The 19,421-nt window shown below is 36.3% G+C and overlaps 1 protein-coding gene across 3 annotated transcripts in view; it reads left to right on the top strand.

Annotated features, from left to right (window-relative positions):
* The window catches only part of GLCE (glucuronic acid epimerase), a 116,508-nt gene that overhangs the window by 12,450 nt on the left and 84,637 nt on the right, over window positions 1-19,421 (top strand). Inside the window, exon 1 of one of the 3 annotated variants that reach the window (XM_034660763.1) lies at window positions 18,465-18,629. The exons of the other annotated variants lie outside the window; for them this stretch is intronic. The gene's annotated coding sequence lies outside the window, so the exon portion shown is untranslated. Of the gene's footprint in view, window positions 1-18,464; window positions 18,630-19,421 lie in introns of those variants that run through there. 3 annotated transcript variants of the gene reach the window in all.

Genomic DNA, 19,421 nt, shown 5'->3' with positions numbered 1-19,421 from the left:
GAGTGTTTTAGCTGCTGAAGTGTATACAGTGTTGGAAAACAAGTAAAGGTTGCAGATAATAATAAACTGCTGAGCTCGGTGTCATTCCTGAACAAATGCTCAGATTTTTTTTAACATGTGTTGTTGGTACTTAAGAAAGAAGGTACTGACCACTAGGAGCCAGCATGGGTTCCCAGAGAGCAAGTCATGTCAGACTGGCCTCATTTCTTTTCTTATAGGGTGAGTAACCTGGTAGGTACAACAGGAGATACTCTGGCCATAGTATATCTAGAACTACAGCTACATTTATTGGATTTTTAATTTTGTTCTGGGCACTGGGTTAAATGCTTTACATAGATTGTCTCATTTAGTGCTGTTTTACAAATGAGGGAAGGGACCCCCCGAGGTTATACAGGTAGCATTTGACAGCCTTTTATGATATCTTTATAGACAAGTTAGAGAAATGTAGTCTGAATAATTGCATAGATAGGTGGATTTGTGATTGATTAATGGGCTGATGTTAAAATTAAATTGTAGTTCATTCTTAGTGGTGTCCCTCAAGCTCCTGTCTTCCCCCATGTCCTATTTAAAATGTTTATCCATTACAAACTGGAAGGGAGTGCTAGTATGTTAACGTGACTGAATCAGGATCCTCCCTCTTTATTTTAATAATTGGAAAGAAAATATTTGTTATAATAATTTTATATTTGACATGTATGTATTTGCTAGGGACAGACAAAGCCTTGTAATTTTTTTTTTTTTTTTTAATCTGCACAATTACAGGGTTGGAGACTTGGAAGGCTAACAGGTGGTGTGTTGTTCTTTTTAAGTAGGTGTGTGCCTGGCTGGGTCTCCTTATTTGTCTGAAGTTGATGAGTCAAAGAATCTCATACTCACTTAAATTATTTTGAAGCAGGTTGTTTAAAACACAGTTGATTATCCTTTTCTACTCTGCGTTTAGCTAAGTGTTCTCAGTTCTGTTTGCGGCTTTTTGAGGAGGATGTTGATAGACAATGTGTTTGGAAGAGAGCGATCAGAATGAAGCAGTGTCTTGAAACAGATATTTGCAGAATAATTGAAATATTTGAGATTTTCAGCCTGGAAATAAAGAAGACTTTAGTGCGGTTATGGTAATGCTTTTCAAATTGGGTAATCGAGTGATCTTTAATATTCTTCCTGACTCACATCTGTGATTCTGTGAAAAACATGAAGGAATAGGACATGGAAAAGGGATTAAATATATCTTTTGTATCCCCAGAGGACAGAACTAGGAACAATGAATGAAAGTTAGAGGAAGGGAAGTATCAGCACATAACGAAGATGTTTTTAACAATTGAAATAAAAATAGAGTGGACAGTTTCTCATTATCGTGGTAAAGTATGTATTGAATAGCATTTAATCAAGCTATTCTTATTCTCTAAGGACTTTTCCAATTCCTATTTTTTATTTTTTTAAAGATTTTATTTTTAAGTAATCTCTACACTCAGCGTGGGGCTTGAACCTACAACCCTGAGATCAAGAGTAACATGTTCCACTGACTGAACCAGCCAGGTGCCCCCAGTCTTTTTTTGTTTCTTCATTGGTTATAATTCCCCATAGCAAAATTTTCTTGGGTACATCACTTATTCTCAGAACCATATGGTCTTATATAGTGTTAAATGTTAGTAACAACATATTATTATGTTGGCAATCACAAATTTAAACAACAGCATAGCATTTTTCGCTGCTAGATTGTTAAAGATTAAAAAGTTTGATAATACAGAACAATGGTAAGGATATATAGAATCACTCATACACTCTAGGCAGGAATGTAAATTTGTGCCTTTCTTTGGAGGACTTATTAAAATTATAAGTGTTCATACTTTCTGACTCAGTAATTTTAAAGAATTTATCTTTGTTTATTATTGTGTTAATTATATTTCCAGAAGCCCTAAATAATTCTTAATATGGGTTAAATAAATGATTGTACAGCCATACCGTGGGATATCACACGGCCATAAAAAGAAAGAAAAAAGGAGTACTTCTGCATGAGTTCATCTCTAACACATATTATTGGGTGAAAAAAAATAAGTTGCAGAACAGTACTTATGGTATGCTGACATTACTGTAAAGTAAGTTGTGAAAAAAAAGTTGTGTATATGTGGGTGTATATGCAAATACATATGCACACATTAATAAACACATTTATGGTTCTGTGTTTATGAACATCCTTCCTTCTGTGGAAGGATACACAAGAAAAGAAGTAGTTGCTTCCAGAGAGGGGTTAGGAGGTTGGAAGTCTGAGATCCCATTAAGACTTTGGTTTGCCTGAGTACACTTTTATGCCGTGCGTGCGTGTGTGTGTGTGTGTGTGTGTGTGTGTGTGTGTATTGGTCAAGATTGTATTGGAAAAAAATTTTTTATTTTGAAGTCTGTAATGATTCATGGGAAGTTCAGAGTTAGTATGGAGAGGTCCCACATACCCTTCATTCAGGTTATTAGTTTTCCCCAATGGTAACATCTCAGGTAACTGTAGTACAGTATCAAAACCAGGAAATGAGGGGCGCCTGGGTGGCACAGCGGTTAAGCGTCTGCCTTCGGCTCAGGGCGTGATCCCGGCGTTGTGGGATCGCCCCATGTCAGGCTCCTCTGCTGTGAGCCTGCTTCTTCCTCTCCCACTCCCCCTGCTTGTGTTCCCTTCTCTCGCTGGCTGTCTCTATCTCTGTCAAATAAATAAATAAAATCTTTAAAAAAAAAAAAAAAAACCAGGAAATGGGCATTGGTACAACCCACAGATCTTGTTCAGGTTTCACCAGTTTTATATGTGCTCATTTGTGTGTGTATATAATTCTTTCAAGGTTTATCAGATGTGTAGATTAGTGTAATCACCATCACAACTGAGATACATAACTGTTCTATCACCAAAGGTCCTTGTGCTACCCCATCCGTCCATCCTATAGTCCCATCCATCCCCCTGACCTCTGGCAACCACTAAACTGTACACCATTTTTGAACTTTGTCATTTCCAGATGATAAATAAAGGGAATAAAAACGTATGTAACCTTTGAGACTGACTTTTTTTTTTCCTTAGTGTAATTCCCTTGGAATCCATCCAAGTTGTTGCATGTATCAGTAATTCCTTTTTATTGCTGGACAATATCCAATGGTATGGATGTACCAGAGTTTTGTTTTGTTTTTTATTAACATATAATGTATTATTGGTTTCAGCAGTACAGGTCTGTGTGTACCAGAGTTTTTTAAATCTTCACCCATTGTTGGACATCTGGGAAGTTTCCAGTTTTGGCTATTATAAATAATAGCTGTTATCAACATTTATGTGCAAGACATGAGATTTCATTTCTCTGGGGTAAATGTCCAGGAGTGTGAATTGCTGGGTATTATGGTAAATGTATTTAAGAAAGTGTAAAGTGTATTTTAAGAGGCTGCTAACCCATTTTCCAGAGTGGTATACCATTTTAGATTTCCATCAGCATTGTATGAGAGGCCCAGTTTCTCTGTCTTCCTTGGCATTTGATATTGTCACTATTACTTCAGGTGTTCTAATAGATGTGTAGAGGTATCTCTTTATGGTTTTAATTTGCATTGCCTTGATGGCTAATTATGTTGAACATTATTATTCTTGCCATCTATATCCTCTTTGGTGAAATGTCTCATGTCTTCTCATTTTTAAATTATTATTTTTTTAAGAATTTATTTCAGAGAGTGAGTGAGAAAGAGAGAGTGAGTGAGCACGTCAGCAGGGACAGAGGGAGAGGGAGAAGCAGGCTCCCCTGCTGAGCAGGGAGATCAACGTGGGGCTGGATCCCAGGACTCTGGGATCATGACCTGAGCCGAAGGCAGACGCTCAATCGACTGAGCCACCCAGGTGCCCCTCTTCTCATTTTTTTTAATTGAATTTTCTTTTTTTTTTTTTTTAAAGATTTTATTTATTTGACAGAGGCAGCAAGAGAGGGAACACAAGTAGGGGGAGAGGGAGAGGAAGAAGCAGGCTCCCAGCAGAGCAGGGAGCCCGATGTGGGGCTCAACCCCAGGACCCTAGGATCATGACCTGAGCCGAAGGCAGACGCTTAATGACTGAGCCACGCAGATGCCTCTTTAATTGAATTTTCTGTTTACTATTGAATTTTGAGAGTTCTTTATCTATTCTAGATATGAGTCATTTGTCATAGAGTGGTTTGCAAATATTTTGTGTGTTTATCTAACTTGTCAAACTTATTGGCATGAAGTTATCATGGTTTCCTGTTATCCATCTAGTATCTGTAGATTCTGTAATGCTGTCACTTCTTTCATTTCTGATATTGGTGTATCTTTCTCTTTTCCCTCCTCAGTCTGGGTAGATGTTTAATAGTTTTATTGCTTTTCTCAACCAGCTTTTGAATTCATTGATTTTCTCTATTATTTTTGTTTCCTGGTTTTTTATTTCAGCCTTGGTCTTTATTATTTCCTTTCTTTGGCTTACTTTGGATTTAATTTACTCTTTTTCTAGTTTCTAAAAGGTTAGAAACTTAGGATAATTAATTTGAGAACTTCTCTTGCAAATATAAGCAATTACTACTATAAATTTCTCCTTAAGTACTTCTTTAGCAGAATCTCATAAATTCTGATATGTTGTGCTTTTCTTTTCATTTAGTTAATAACACCTTCTAATTTGCCTCCCTCCTTTTTTAAACCCATGAATTATGTAGAAAGTGTTTTCTTTAATTTCTAAGTATTTGAGCATTTTCCTAGGATCTTTCTGTTATTGGTTTCCATCTTAATCACACTGGGGGCAGAGAACATACTTTGTCTAACTTGAATCATTTTGAATTTGTTTAGCCTTATTTTGTTTCCCAGAATATGGTCTCTCTTAATATGTGTTCTCTGTACTCTTGAGAAGCACGTGTATTCTTCTGCTATCAGGTAGAGTGTTTTAGAAACGTCAACCGGATCAAGTTGGTTGATAGTGTTGTTCAAATCTATCCTTGCTATTTTTATTTTCCTTTCCTTTTTTAAAAAAAACCTATTTGTTACATTAATTTTTGAGAGAGAAGTATTGGAAATTCTTACAGTAATAATTATGGATTTGTCTGTTTCCCTATGCAGTTCTGTCAGTTTTTGCTTCATGTATTTTGAAGCTCTGTTAATTAGGTGTATAAACATTGAGGCTCGTTAGATCTTCCTCATAAAATGACTTGCTTATCATTATGAAACGACTGTCTTTTTTCCTGGTCGTAGTCTTTGCTATAAGAATCTACTTTGTCTTATATTAATATAGCCACTCCAGCTTTTTTTTCCATTTATCTTTTTCCGTCTTTATATTTTTAACCTACTTGTATCTTCTTGTTTGTTCATTTATTTATTTAGACTTATTATTTGAGAGAGAGAGCATGAGGGGGGGAAGGAACAGAGGGAGACGGAGAGAGAGAAGCCTCAAGCAGACTCCCTGCTGAGTGTGGAGCCTGACACGGGGCTCAGTCCCAGGGCCCCTAGATCATGACCTGAGCTGAAATCAAGAGTCGGACGCTTAACCAAGTGAACCACCCAGGTGCCTCGGTGTCTTCATATTTAAAGTGTTTCTTATAGGCAGTTTCTAGTTGGACCATGCTTTTTTATCCAGTCTGATAGCATCTGTCTTTTAAATAGAGTCTATAGACCATATGCAGGCATACTTTGGAGATAGTGTGGGTTTAGTACCAGACCACTGCAGTAAAGTGAGTATTGCAATAAAGTGTGTCACATGAATTTTTTGTTTCCCAGTGTGTATAAAAGTTATGTTTACAATATACTATGTACTCTATTAAGTGTGCAATAACATTATGTCTAAAAGAACAATGTACATACCTTAATTTAAAAATACTTGATTGCTAAACTTGGTAACCATCATCTGAGCTTTCAGTGTTGTAATAACTCTTCACAGATCACTGTAACAAATAGGATAATAATAAAAGGTTTGAAATATTGTGAGAATTACCAAAATGTGACACAGACACATGAAGTGAGCTAATGCTGTTGGGAAAATGGCACTGATGAACTTGCTCAACACAGTGTTGCCACAAACCTTCAATTTGTAAAAAAACACAGTATCTGTGAAGTGCAGTAAAGTGAAGCACAATAAGAGGTATGCCTCTGTGCTTGATGTGGTTATGTAGTTGTGTTTGAGTCTGTCATTTTGTTATTTGTTTTGCATTTGTCCTGTTCTGTGTTCCTTCTTTTTTCTGTCTTCTTTTGGTTTACTTGAGTATTTTCTATGATTCTGTTTTATCACATCAGTTGCCTTATTAGCTGTGACCGCATGTTTGGTTATTTTAGTGGTTGCTTAGGTTTATAGTATATAAATGTTTATAGTATACATCTTTCATTTCGCTACTTTCAAAGATAATGTTTTATGTATAGTATTATGAACCATACAAAAGTATACTTTCATTGTCTTTTCTTAGCCTTTATGCCATTGTTATCCATTTTACTTTTACAAGTTATAAAACCTCATTACATTGTTACTATTTTTTAAACAATTATCTTTTAAAGAGATTTAAATAGTATAACAAAATCTTAAATATTTACCCTTGAAATGATCATTTCGGGTGTTCTTCATTCCTTTATGTAGATCCATATTTGTATTTGGAGTTTTCTTCTGGCTAAAGAATGTCCTTTAACATTTAAAAAATGTAGGTCTGCTTGTGATGAAGTCCTTCTACTTTTCATGTCTAACATTTTCATTTAAAAAAAAATCTTCCATGGGGGGGCGCCTGGGTGGCACAGCGGTTGAGCGTCTGCCTTCAGCTCAGGGCGTGATCCCGGCGTTCTGGGATCGAGTCCCACATCAGGCTCCTCTGCTATGAGCCTGCTTTCTTCCTCTCCCACTCCCCCTGCTTGTGTTCCCTCTTTCGCTGGCTGTCTCTGTCTCTGTCAAATAAATAAATAAAATCTTAAAAAAAAAAAAATCTTCCATGGGGCACCTGGGTGGCGCAGTTGTTAAGCGTCTGCCGTTGGCTTAGGATGTGATCCTGGAGTCCTGGGATCGAGCCCCACATCAGGCTCATCTGCTGGGAGCCTGCTTCTTCCTCTCCCACTCCCCCTGCCGTGTGTTCCCTCTCTTGCTGGCTGTCTCTCTCTCTGTCAAATAAATAAATAAATACTCTTAAAAAAAAATCTTCCATGTCCTTAAGTTTTTACATGTGGAATGTGGTTATAATGACTATTTTAATGTCCTCGTATGCTAATTCTAATATTTGTGTCAGTTCTGAGTCTTTTAAAAAATAATTGTGGTAAAATTTGCATAACGTAAAATTTAACATTTTTAAGTGTACAAATAAGTGACATTTAATACATTAACAGTGTTGTGCAGCTATTGCCACTATCTATTTCTAGAACATTTTATCACCACAGTTTTAAGTCTTCCAGCCTATGAACATGTTATGTCTTTCCACTGATTTAGGTCTTCTTTAATTTCTTTCAACAGTCTTTTGTTCCTTGCAGTGTACATGTCTTGTACTTCCTTGGTTAAATTTATTCCTAAGTGTTTTATTCTTTTTGATGCTCTTGCAAGTGACATTGTTTCTTAATTTCCTTTTCAGATTGTTCTTTGCTAATGTGTAGAAATACAACTGGTTTTTATGTGTTGATCTTATACTCTACAACTTTACTGAATTTTATTAGCTCTAATAATTTTTCTTGTAGAGTCTTTAGGATTTTCTATGTATAAGATCATGTCATCTCTAGATAGAAATAGTTTTACTTCTTTCTTTCCAATTTGGATCCCTTTTATTCTGCCTTGCCTTATTGCTCTGGCTGGAATTTCTGGTATAATGTTTGAATAATAGTGGTGAAAGTGAGCATCCTTATCTTATTTTTGATCTTAGGGAGAAAGCTTCCCCCCCACCCAGTTTGCTGAGCATTTTTTTTTTTTTATTGTGAAAGGGTGTTGGATTTTGTCATGCCCTTTTTCCATTAATTGAGATGATCATGTTTCCCCCCCCCCTCATTATATTAATAGGGTGTATTACTATGATTTATTTTCAGATGTTGAACTACCTTTGCAATCTTGGAATAAATACTACTTGCTCAAAGCATATAGTCTTTTTAATATGCCGCCGGATTAAGTTTACTAGTATTTTGTTGAAGACTTTTGCATCTCTGTTTAAAAGGGATACTCATCTATAGTTTTCTTGTGGTATCTTTGTCTGGCTTTGGTATCAAGGCAATGTTTGTGTCGTAAAATGAGTTAGGAAGTGTTCCTTCAATTTTTGGAGGGAGGTTTTTGTTGGGAGGTTTTTGATTACTCATTCAGTCTCTTGTTATAGGTCATGTCTTTTAGGAATTTGTTCATTTCATCTCGGTTTTCCAGTTTGTTGGCATTCAGTTGTTCGTAGTATTCTTTATGATCCATTTTATTTCCTTAAGGTCAGTAGTAATGTCCCATGTTCATTTCTAATTTTAGTAGTTTGAGTCTTTTCTGTTATTTTCTTAGTTAGTCTAGCTAAAAGTTTGTCATTTTATCTTTTCAACTACCAACTTTTGGTTTCATTGATTCTCTCTGTTGTCTTTCTATTCTATGTTTAATTTACCTGGACTCTAATCTTTATTATTTCCTTTCTTTTGCTAGTTTGCTCTTCTTTTTCTAGTTCCGTAAGGTGTAAAGTTAGATTAATGACTTGAAAACTTTTTTTTTTTACCGTAGATATTTGCACTAAATATAAATTAGTTGTTCGAGTCTGTTTGGGAGGTTGTTGTTTAATTTCCACATACCTTTAAGTTTTCCAGTTTTCCTTCCGTTAACTGAGTTCTAATTTTGTGTTCAGAGAATGTACTTTGTATGATTTCAGTCTTTTAAATTTATTTAGACTTATTTTTGTATGTAGCCTAATAACATGGTTTATCTTGAAAGTGTTCATATGCAGGGTGCCTGGGTGGCTCAGTTCATGATCCCAGAGTCCTAGGATTGAGCCCCATGTCCAGCACTCTGCTCATCAGGGAGCCTGCTTCTCCATCTCCCTCTGCCTGATGCTCCCCCTGCTTATGCTCTCTCTCTATCAAATAAATAAATAAAACCTTTAAAAAAAAAAGTGTTCATGTGGACTTGAGAAGAATATTCCAGAATGCCCCGTTTTGCTGTTGAGTGGAATGTTCTGTATATATCTGTTAGGTCTAGTTGGCTTATAGGGTTGCTTACGTCTTCTATTTCCTATTTCCAGAAAAACCTGCCTGGTTTTTCTACTGAAAGTGGAATATTGAAGTATTCAGCTATTACTATAGAATGTTTCTCCCATCAGTTCTGTCAGTTTTTGCTTTATATATTTTGAAGATCTGTTGTTAGGTACATATGTTTATATTTGATGTATTTTCATGCTGGATTTACCTTTTATTGATGTATAATGCCCTCCTTTGTCTTCTACAACTATTTTTGACTTAAAGTCTATTTTGTCTGGGGCGCCTTGGTGACTCAGTCAGTTAAGCATCCAACTCTTGGTTTCAGCTCAGGTCATGATCTCAGGGTCAGGAGATGGAGCCCTGAGTGGGGCTCTGCGCTCAGCCTGGAGTCTGCTTGGGTTTCTCTCTCTCCCTCTCCCCCTCCTCCTCTGCCCCCCCCCCACCACTTGTGCTCTCTTGCTTGTACTCTTTCTCTCAAATAAATTTTAAAAAGTAAGTCTTATTTTGTCTGATGTAAATATAACCACTTTAGCTCTCTTTTGGTTACCGTTTGTAAGGAATGTCTTTGTTCATTTTTTTACTTTTAGCCTCTTTGAATCTTTGGATCCAGAATGAGTCTTATAGACAGCATATAGTTCAATCATCTTTTAAAATCCTTTCTAACAATCTCTGCCTTTTTTTTTTTTTTAAGATTTTATTTATTTGACAGAGGGAGGGGGAGAGTACATGCACAAGCATGGGGAGCAGCAGAGGGAGGGGGAGAAGCCAACTCTCAGCTGAGCAGGAAGCCCGATGTGGGCTCAGTCCCAGGACCCTGGGATCATGACTTGAGCCTAAGGCAGACCCTTAACTGACTGAGCCACCCAGGCACCCCCAATCCCTGCTTTTTTTTTTTTTTTTAAAGATTTTATTTATTTATGTGACAGAGAGACAGCCAGTGAGAGAGGGAACACAGCAGGGGAGTAGGAGGGGAAGAAGCAGTCTCCCAGTGGAGGAGCCCGATGTGGGACTCCATCCCAGAACGCCAGGATCACACCCTGAGCTGAAGGCAGACGCCTAACGACTGGGCTACCCAGGTGCCCCCCAATCCCTTCTTTTTAATTGAAGAATTAAACTGTTTACATTTAAAGTAATTATAGGTAAGGTGTTTTTAATAAAAATATATATCCCTTTTGTTCTTCAGTTCCTCCATTACTGCCTTCCTCTGTGTTTATTTTTTCTAGCGTACTATTTTGATTCCCTCTCATTTCCTTTTCCTTATACTTTTAGAGAAAGATTCTGGGAAGCCATGGTAAGGGAGAGCCAAGTGGTGGTTAGAGCAAGAATCATTTTAGCCAGATGAGGGGGTGAAGAACATCCCAAATAGGGAGAGAATATCATAAACAGAGGCATAGAAGGTACCTGGTGTGGGAGAACAGCAGAAATTGCAGTGTAGTTTAGGAATTTAAGTGTATCCCTGTTTGATATTGTCAAAGAACAAAATTCAACTGAGTAAATTTGAAGATCTAATTAGTTTTATTAAGTGATTTATGAATTGGGCAACATCTCGTCTAACAAGTAGAGGGGAGCTCCCAGGGTCTGTACAAACTGGACGTTTTTTATAGGAAGGAGAGTGGAGCAAGAAAGTTGTTAGTGAAAGAAGAAAGGATTGTTCCAGGCAAGGTCACCTTCCCTTGGGTAGAAGGGCAAGGGGTATTATTTAGGTGGATTTCCTCATCCTTCTTTGGGGGGTGGAGAGGGCTCATGTGACAGATTTCCTCACTGGTGCTTATCAAAAAATTCCTGATGGAGAGGTTAAGACTTAATTTCTGTGGGAGGTTGAAACTGTAGTTAGGTTAGGTGTTAAAACCCTGGTTTGGTTACTTGCCTTGCCCAAGTGATGCCATTTTGGGCCTGTGGTTTTCTTTTTTTAACAGTGTTTTTGTAGACTTATTTCTTTTAGTAGCACTTGGAATTAATAAGCATTTCCTGTATTTTGGCATCCAGAAATTTTTCATAAAAATGAACGTCAGACCCAAGACTGAAATCAATAGTTGGTTTAATATTTCCCAAGACTGATCCTAAACCATTAACAATGATTTTTGTTGCAGATTCCCAAACACCTCCTCAATTTAGTTGTAGCTGTTGGGCATCACAGTGCAAAATAATGACACCTCTCCCCCTCATGGACTCTGCCTCCATATCTTCCAGGAATATCCAAGTCAGAAAATATTAATAATAAAATTATTAATTTTATTAATTGAAATTTTATTAATTAAAAATTACTTGTACATTTTTTAATTCTAAAAATAAGCATAGAGTTGTTCCATTTCTTTTCCAAAATTCTATATTTCATTTTATATTACTATATCTAAATTACCTACTAATAGAATAAGTGCTCTTAAATCTTTTTAAAAATCCAGGAGCTCATTTTAGTTTTTAGGCACCTTTTGTAATTCATCAGCTAGATGTATTATCTCAGTGTCTGTTTCAGATAGGCTTCTTTAGGATGTGAGTATCAAAGGCCCGTTTCAAACAGCCTTACACAACAAGGAAGTTTTTTGTCTTAACATAAATCAAGTCTTAAAGGACAGTAATCTTCAGGATTAGTTCGTCACTACCTTACTGAAGACACCAAGAATTCAGATTCTTTGCATTGTACTTTAGGCTCCATAATACTGGCTTTATGCAGAGGCAGGACTTTCTCTGTAGTTGTATGATGGTTGCCAGTAAGGAGCCATATGTTTTACAAGGAGGAAAAGTCTGGCGTCTGTAGAGGCTGCTTTTAGGCCACAAGTTCAAGCAATGGAAACCTGAGTAAGGTAAAAGGGCCCACAGTGACCACTGAGCTAAATGCAAACAGGCTCATTGAGCGACCCACCTCAAAATAACCGTAGGCCCTAACTGACCTATTACATATTACAGCCAGGCGCAGTTCCTAAGTTTACCAAAAAAGGGAAAATTCCATATGTCTGCATACTCCCTCACTCTGCCCTGTGACTTGTGGCCCCTTACACCACCTCATCATAGACAATCGCTCTGTTGCTGCCATGCCTGTGGCTCCCTTGTGAATTCAGTAAACTTTCATCTCCTTTGTTCTGCCTTGGGTGAATTCTTTGACCATCTGAGCCACCAGCCTCCGCCCAATCAGAGCACCCCACGTTTGGTGGCCTCCCCATCCAGTGGAACACCCCACAGCTTCCTCTGAACAGAAAGGACAGGCTTAACCAGAAACTACCAGAAAACTTTTCTTTTTTTTCTTTTTTAAAGATTTTATTTATTTGAGAGAGAGAGAGAGCACGAACAGGGGGAGCAGCAGAGGGAGAGGGAGAAGCAGGCTCCCTGCTGAGCAGAGAGCTGGGCTTGGACTCGGAATGGATGCCGGATTTGATCCCATTCGTGAGCCCAAGGTAGACACTTAACTGACTAAGCCAGCCAGGCGTCACCAGAAAACTTTTCTTTATGTCTCATTGGCATGATTCCTCCTCATTTCTGAATTTCTGGCAGCGAGGATGGTGATAAGCCCACCCTTGAGCTGAAGTCAGTTTTCCTAGTTGCTGCCACTTAGAGTTGTGGAATGGATATTGGAGCAGTCACAGTGTCAGCTTTGGTTGTGTCCTAGTGCTCTGAGGTTTCTTACCCATTCTTTTTCTGTTAGACTTTTATAATGAGTCAAACTGTGCTTAGTCATATTTTATTGATTTAATTGCCCATGTTCAGAGTTTTCTGTCATATAAAGCAATATGGCAGTTATTAAGCGTTCCTTTCTTTAAAGAGAGAATGTTGAAATAGTGAAAAGATTGGAGATAGTTGGCAAATTTGAATCTGTATCTCCTTGTAACCAATAAGTTTTAACCTCTTTCACCTACAGATAATTGACTTAGCTGCCATTTACATAGAGACTTTAGTGATTTGATTTGTATCTCCTTTCTCTCTTCAAAAATTGCCTGGAGCATTGTGATAAAGTAGAAAGTGAGTTGGGCTAATGATTAGGGTTCTAATTAATTCTAGCTTCACTGCTTTCCAGTTATGTGTGATCGTGGGCAAATCACTTCATCTCTCAGACCTTCAGCTGTCTTCTCTATAAGCTGAAGTATCTTCTCCCCAAGTTCTATATGGGAGTCAAGTAAAATGTTGTGAAAGAAATGAGAGAAGTGTAGAGTAACACATTTTTAAATTGTCTTAATTTTTACACTAATTAAAGACTGGTGGGCATTTAAAGGGAGAAAACCTAAATAACAGGAGATTCTGGTCCTATAAAATAAATAATTGATCTTAGATTTTGAGTATTCAAGATCTATCAGTAGAAGATAAGGGTGTGTGCAACTTTTTTGAAATTAGATGCCCAGTGAGTAAAAGATGTTTTATTATAAACAGCTGTTTGAATGCTTGAGTCTAGTAAGTGTATTCTAGTAGCAACTTTTCAGGTATTGCCTACAGTTTTTTTTACTTCAAATTTTTGTCCCGGTGTTTTGGTTAAAGCAGTTTTTGAAGGTAGCAGCGATAGAGTAAATGTAAGCTATAGTGCTTTATGCGGCTTGCAGAGTATGATGGATGCATTTATTTATTTATTCCAGTTATTGACTGTTTTCTCAAATGCACTTTTGCTTTCTTGGGACATTATTCTTTTGAAGACCTCTAAGGTCTCCCACAGAAATGTGGGTGGAGTTTGATTGTTATTGCCAAAGGAGATTTGCAATTCATTGCTGAGAACTCTGATGAGGCAAAAGTTCCTATTTGGAGTTGAATGAAATTAAGATGATGGTGAGGAATTTGACTTTTAAAATGCTATTTAATATATTCATCATGTCTAACATTAGGTTAATGTACAAGTGGAATCTGAATATGTTAATAACCTATGTTAAATATAGTTTCTCTCTGTATTTTATTACAATAAAATGTGAAACGAAACATAGGTGCTTCTTGAATTAACGTCATTTACCTTTTTGTTTTGACCTAGTTGCTTCTGTCTGTCATGTTGTATTTGGGGCAATCTCTTTTCTAAATGAGAAGACTAGTTCTGCAGTTTGCCTTTTTCTTTTATATGAGAAATATTGTATATAGATTTCAAAAGGAAAAGGGAACTAACGTATGTTGACTTCGTTACTCTGTACAAGCATACCAAGTACCTAACATTTATGCACTTTATTTTTCCTTCAACCTGATGTAAGAGTATTAGTGTCCCCATTTTGTAAAGGAAAACACTGAAATTTAGAGACTAACCTTAAAATTACTGCAACCCAGGAATCAATCACATTCTCCCTCCCTGTCTTACTCCTCCCTTCATTATATTTCTCATACTCCTTTCATGTAATCATTACATCTTTTCTTTGAGGAAGATTTTATTCTTCTTGCAAATGAAGAAGAGTGTTAACATGAGTGTATAAAGAATAAGAAAATGAGAGCATGTATTCCACATTAAAGGATAGAATCTTAAATAAAGGTTTTTTTTTTTTTTAAACATTAATTCATTTTTAACTGGTAAACCAACTTTGCTTTTCTCATAAAAACACCACTTGGTCATGATGCATTATACTTTTTATGTATTGTTGGGTTTGATTTACAGAAATGTTAAGAATTTTTGTGTCTGTATTCATGAGAGATTTGGTCTATAGTTTCTTAGAATGCCTTTGGTTTTGATATCAGGACAGTGCTGGCCTTGTAGAATGAGTCGAGAAGTATCTTCGCCTTCCTCTTCAGTTTTCTGGATGTTTTTTAGGTTTGGTATTATTTCTTCCTTATATTTCAGGTAGAATTCACCAATGAAGCCAGTTGGGCCTGGAGTTCTGTCTATGGAAAGATTTTAAACTAGTTTCAATTTCTTTAACTGATAAAAGGATTATTCTATTTATTTCTTTTTAAGTGAGCTTTGGTAGTTTGTCTTTCAAGGAATTTATCTATTTCATCTGAACTGTTAAATTCATTGACATAGAATTGTTCATAACATTTCTTTCTTTCTTTATTTTTTAAAGATTTTATTCATTTATTCGACGCAGAGAGAGAGAGAGAGCACAAGCAGGGGGAGCTGCAGGCAGAGGGAGAGGGAAAGTAGGCGTCCCACAGAGCAGGGAGAGCCCAATGTGGGACTGGATCCCAAGTCCCTGGAATCATGACCTGAGCCCAAGACAGTCACTCAACCAACTGAGCCACACAAGTGCCCTCCCTTTATTCTTTTAATGTCTATAATTTCTCCCTCCTATTTCTGATATTGTTTTGCCTCTTTTCCTTTTTTCCTCCTGATTAATCTGCTAGAGGTTTATCAGTTTTACTTATAACAAAGAACCAGCTTTTGGTTTCATGGATTTAAAATTTTCTTTTAAAACAGACTTTGTTTTTTAGAGCAGTTTTAGGTTCCCAGCAAAGTTGAGTGGAAAGTGCAGATTTTTCTATATACCCCTGCTCTCACACATGCACAACCTCTCTCACCACCAATGCTCTATGAATCTACACTGACACATGATTATCACCCAAAGTCCATAGTTTACGTTAGGATTCACTCTTGGTGTTGTATGGGTTTGGACAAATGTTTAATGACATGTATTCACCATCATAGCATATATATAGGTAGTTTGACTACCCTAAAAATTGTGTGCTCTTCCTGTTCCATTTCTCCCTCCCCAACTCCTGGCATAGTTTTGCCTTTTCCAGAATGTCATATGGTGTATAGCGTTTTCACATTGGTTTCCTTCACTTAGTAATATGTATTTAAGTTTCCTCCATGTCTTTTCATGGCTTGATAGCTCTTTTTAAAGCCCTGAATAATTCACTGTATGGATGTTCCACAGTTTATCCATTCAGCTACTGAAGGACATCTTGGTTGCTTTCAAATTTTTTGTTTGTTTCTGTCTTGTTTTGTTTAAAGATTTTATTCACTTACTACCAAAAAAATTTTTATTCACTTATTAGAGAGTGTGCACAAGCTGGTAGGGGAGGGGCAGAGGGCGAGGGAAAGGCAGACTCTCCGCTGAGCAGGGAGTCCCATAAGGGGCTCCATCTCAGGACCCTGAGATCATGACCTGAGCTGAAGGCAGATGCTTAAGACTGAGCCACCCAGGCACCCCTCAAGTTGTGACAATTACAAATTAGGCTTATATAAATATTAATATCCAGGTTTTTGTGTAGAGATATGTTTTCAACTCATTTGGGTCAGTACCCAAGGAGTATGAATGCTGGATTGTATAAGAATATGTTTCGTTTTATAAGATTGCCAAACTGTCTTCCAAAGTGTCTTTACCATTTTGTGTTTTACTAATCTCAAAAAAGTAGCTTTTGGTCTTATTGACTTTTTTTCCACCTGTTTTCTGTTTGGTTGTAACCTTTTATTCTTCTTATCCCCCACACCCCTCATCTTCTGCTTACTTTTTTTTTTTTTTTTTTTTTTTTTTTTTTTTTTTTTTAAAGAAAAGGAGAGAACACTTTATTTACTGTTTAGGTTTATTTTGCTGTACTCTTACTAATTTTTTAAGGTGGAAGATTAGGTCATTGATTTCAGACCTTTTTTAAGATAACAGAGTATCATTTAGTTTCTAGATGTTTGGGGATTTTAAAGATGTTCAGATTTTAATTTTTAGTTTAATTCCATTGTGATAATAGAATATATTTTTTATGATTTAAAATTCTTAAAATTTATTGAAAATGGTTTTATGGCTCAGAATGTAGTCTCTTGGGTAATAGTTCTGTGTGTACTTGAAAAGAATGTATATTCCACTGTTGGTGGAATGTCCTTTAAATTCAGTTAGATCAAATTGGTTGATAGTATTGTTCAAGTCTGGTATATCCTTACTCATTTTTTGTGTACTTGTTCTATCACATATTGAAACAGTAGTGTTGAAATCACTGACAGTAATTGTGGATTTGTCTATTCTCCTTGTAATTCTATCAGTTTTTGCTTTATGTATTTTGAAGCTGTTTAGTTTAGAATTCTTATATCTTCATGATTAAGTCAATCCCTTTATCATTATGAAATGACCCTATTTATCTTTGGTAAGTATCTTAGCTGTGAAATATACTTTATCTGATATTAAGATAGCTATTACAGCTCTTTATTGATTAATGGTAGCCTGGTGTATTTTTATAATCCTTTAATTTTAACCTTTTTGTTTTTTATATTTAAAATGGATTTCTTTTTAGACAACATTTTATACAATCTGATAATCTCTTCCTTTCAGTCAGGTTAAGTTATATAATGTGATTGGGCTTATGTCTGCCATCTTGCTATTTGTTTCCCATGTCCCATCTCTTTGCTTTTTTTACTCTTACCTTCTTTTGAATTGAGTACATTTTAGTATTCCATTTTATCTGCACTATTGCCTTATGAACTGTAACTCTTTTTCCTTTTTTTTCTTTTTCAGTGGTTGACATGGTTATAATAAGCACCTTTAACTTATCACAGTCTTCCTACAAATAATAATCTATCACTTTACATATAATGTGTGACTTTAAGCACAGTATATTTTTCCTTATCCCATCACTTTTCCAAATGTCATGTTTTACTTCTGTATATTTTACAAATCCCATAATAGATTATTATTCTTTTAAAATAAGAAAGAAAATCTATTTTATTTTTATTCACATATTTACTCATTTTAGTGCTCTTCATTCCTTTATATAGATTCATGTTTTTGTTTATCATTTTTCTTCTGCAGAAATTCTTTCACAGCATTTTTTTAATGTACAAGTCTGTTGACAAATTCTCTCAGCTTTTATTTGTCTAAAAAAAGTATTTTATAAACATTTCAGAAAGCTATTTTTTCTGACACTGAATTTTAGTGTGTTAGGAGTCTCCAGGACTGCCTTCAGGTTTGGTAGTTCACTAGGAGAATTCTCAGGACATACGATTTATTACAGTGAAAGGATGCAAAGCCAAATTAGTAAAGGGAAAAGGTTCATGAGTAAAGTCTGGAGAAAACAAAGTATAGGTTTCCAAGAGTCTAATCCCAGTGAGTCACACAGGACATGTTTAACAGCACGTGAAAAAATGTTGTCTAACAGGGAAGCCCATTAGAGACTTAGCATCCAAAGTTTTTATTGGTCACGTGAGCATCCTCTGCATAGCATGCATCAAAATACCAGTCTTCCAGAAGGAAAGCAGGTGTTTAGCATGAATCATATTGTTTACACAAACACTGTAGGCACAGTAAACCACCTGTATTAGTTAGGGAATGTTTTCTAAGGATAGCAGTCTTGAGTTTGCTATGTGAACTCTCTTCTGCATAGTAGGTCGCCTTGTTTTTACCTTTTTGAACTTTAAAGATTTTATTTTGTTGTCTTCTGGCTTGGATACCTTCTTTTTTTTTTTTTTAAAGATTTTATTTATTTATTTGACAGAGATAGAGACAGCCAGCGAGAGAGGGAACACAAGCAGAGGGAGTGGGAGAGGAAGAAGCAGGCTCACAGCAGAGGAGCCTGATGTGGGGCTCGATCCCATAACGCCGGGATCACGCCCTGAGCCGAAGGCAGACGCTTAACCGCTGTGCCACCCAGGCGCCCCTGGCTTGGATACCTTCTGAGGAGAAATTTGTGGTGATTCTTATCTTTGTTCCATTGTATGTAATGTACCTTTTTTCCTCCAGCTTCTTTTAAGATTTTTCATCACTGTTTTCAGTAATTGGTTTATGATGTACTTTATGTGTACGTGTGAATGTATGTTTGTGTTTATCCTGTGTGGGATTCCTTGAACTTCTTGGAACTGTGCGTTTGAGGTATTCAACAAATTGAAATTTTCTCAGCCATTATTTTTTCCAACCTTGCTCTACCTCTTTTGTTTTCATGCTTCAGTTAAACATATGTTAGATTGCTGGTACTGTCCCACAGGTCACTGAGTCTGTTCATTTGGGGGAGGGGAACATCTTTGCTCCCCCTCTCTCTCCTTTTTTGAATAGTTTTATTCTTCGGTCTCCAGGTTTACTTCTGCAGTGGCTTATCTACAATAAATCCCTTCCAATGATATTTTATTTCAGACATTATATTTTTCATCTCTAGAAGTTCCATTTGATTCGTTCTTATAGGTTTCCTGGTCTCCTCATTATATTCAGATATTCTATTATGTTGTTGAGCAAATACATTTATTTTAGCTGTTTTAACATCTTCGTCTCCTGATTTGCTCATCTTGTTCATTTCTGGTTCTGTTAATATTGGCTATGGTTTTCTAGTTCACGGGTCATGTTTTATTGCTTACCCATAAGCCTATTTTTATGCTGTATTTTATAATTTTGATTATCGTATAATTACTATATTTTTGATTATTATATGCTCATCATTGTTTTATGTTGTTTGCTGGATTTTGTTGTATTACATTAAAGAATGTCATAATTTTTATGGTATACTGCTAAGTTACT

The sequence above is a fragment of the Ailuropoda melanoleuca genome, chromosome 5, assembly GCF_002007445.2.
Source record: "Ailuropoda melanoleuca isolate Jingjing chromosome 5, ASM200744v2, whole genome shotgun sequence".
Taxonomy (NCBI): domain Eukaryota; kingdom Metazoa; phylum Chordata; class Mammalia; order Carnivora; family Ursidae; genus Ailuropoda; species Ailuropoda melanoleuca.
The sequence above is the reverse complement of the archived record's forward strand: the minus strand, read 5'-3'. Positions and strand labels throughout refer to the sequence as shown.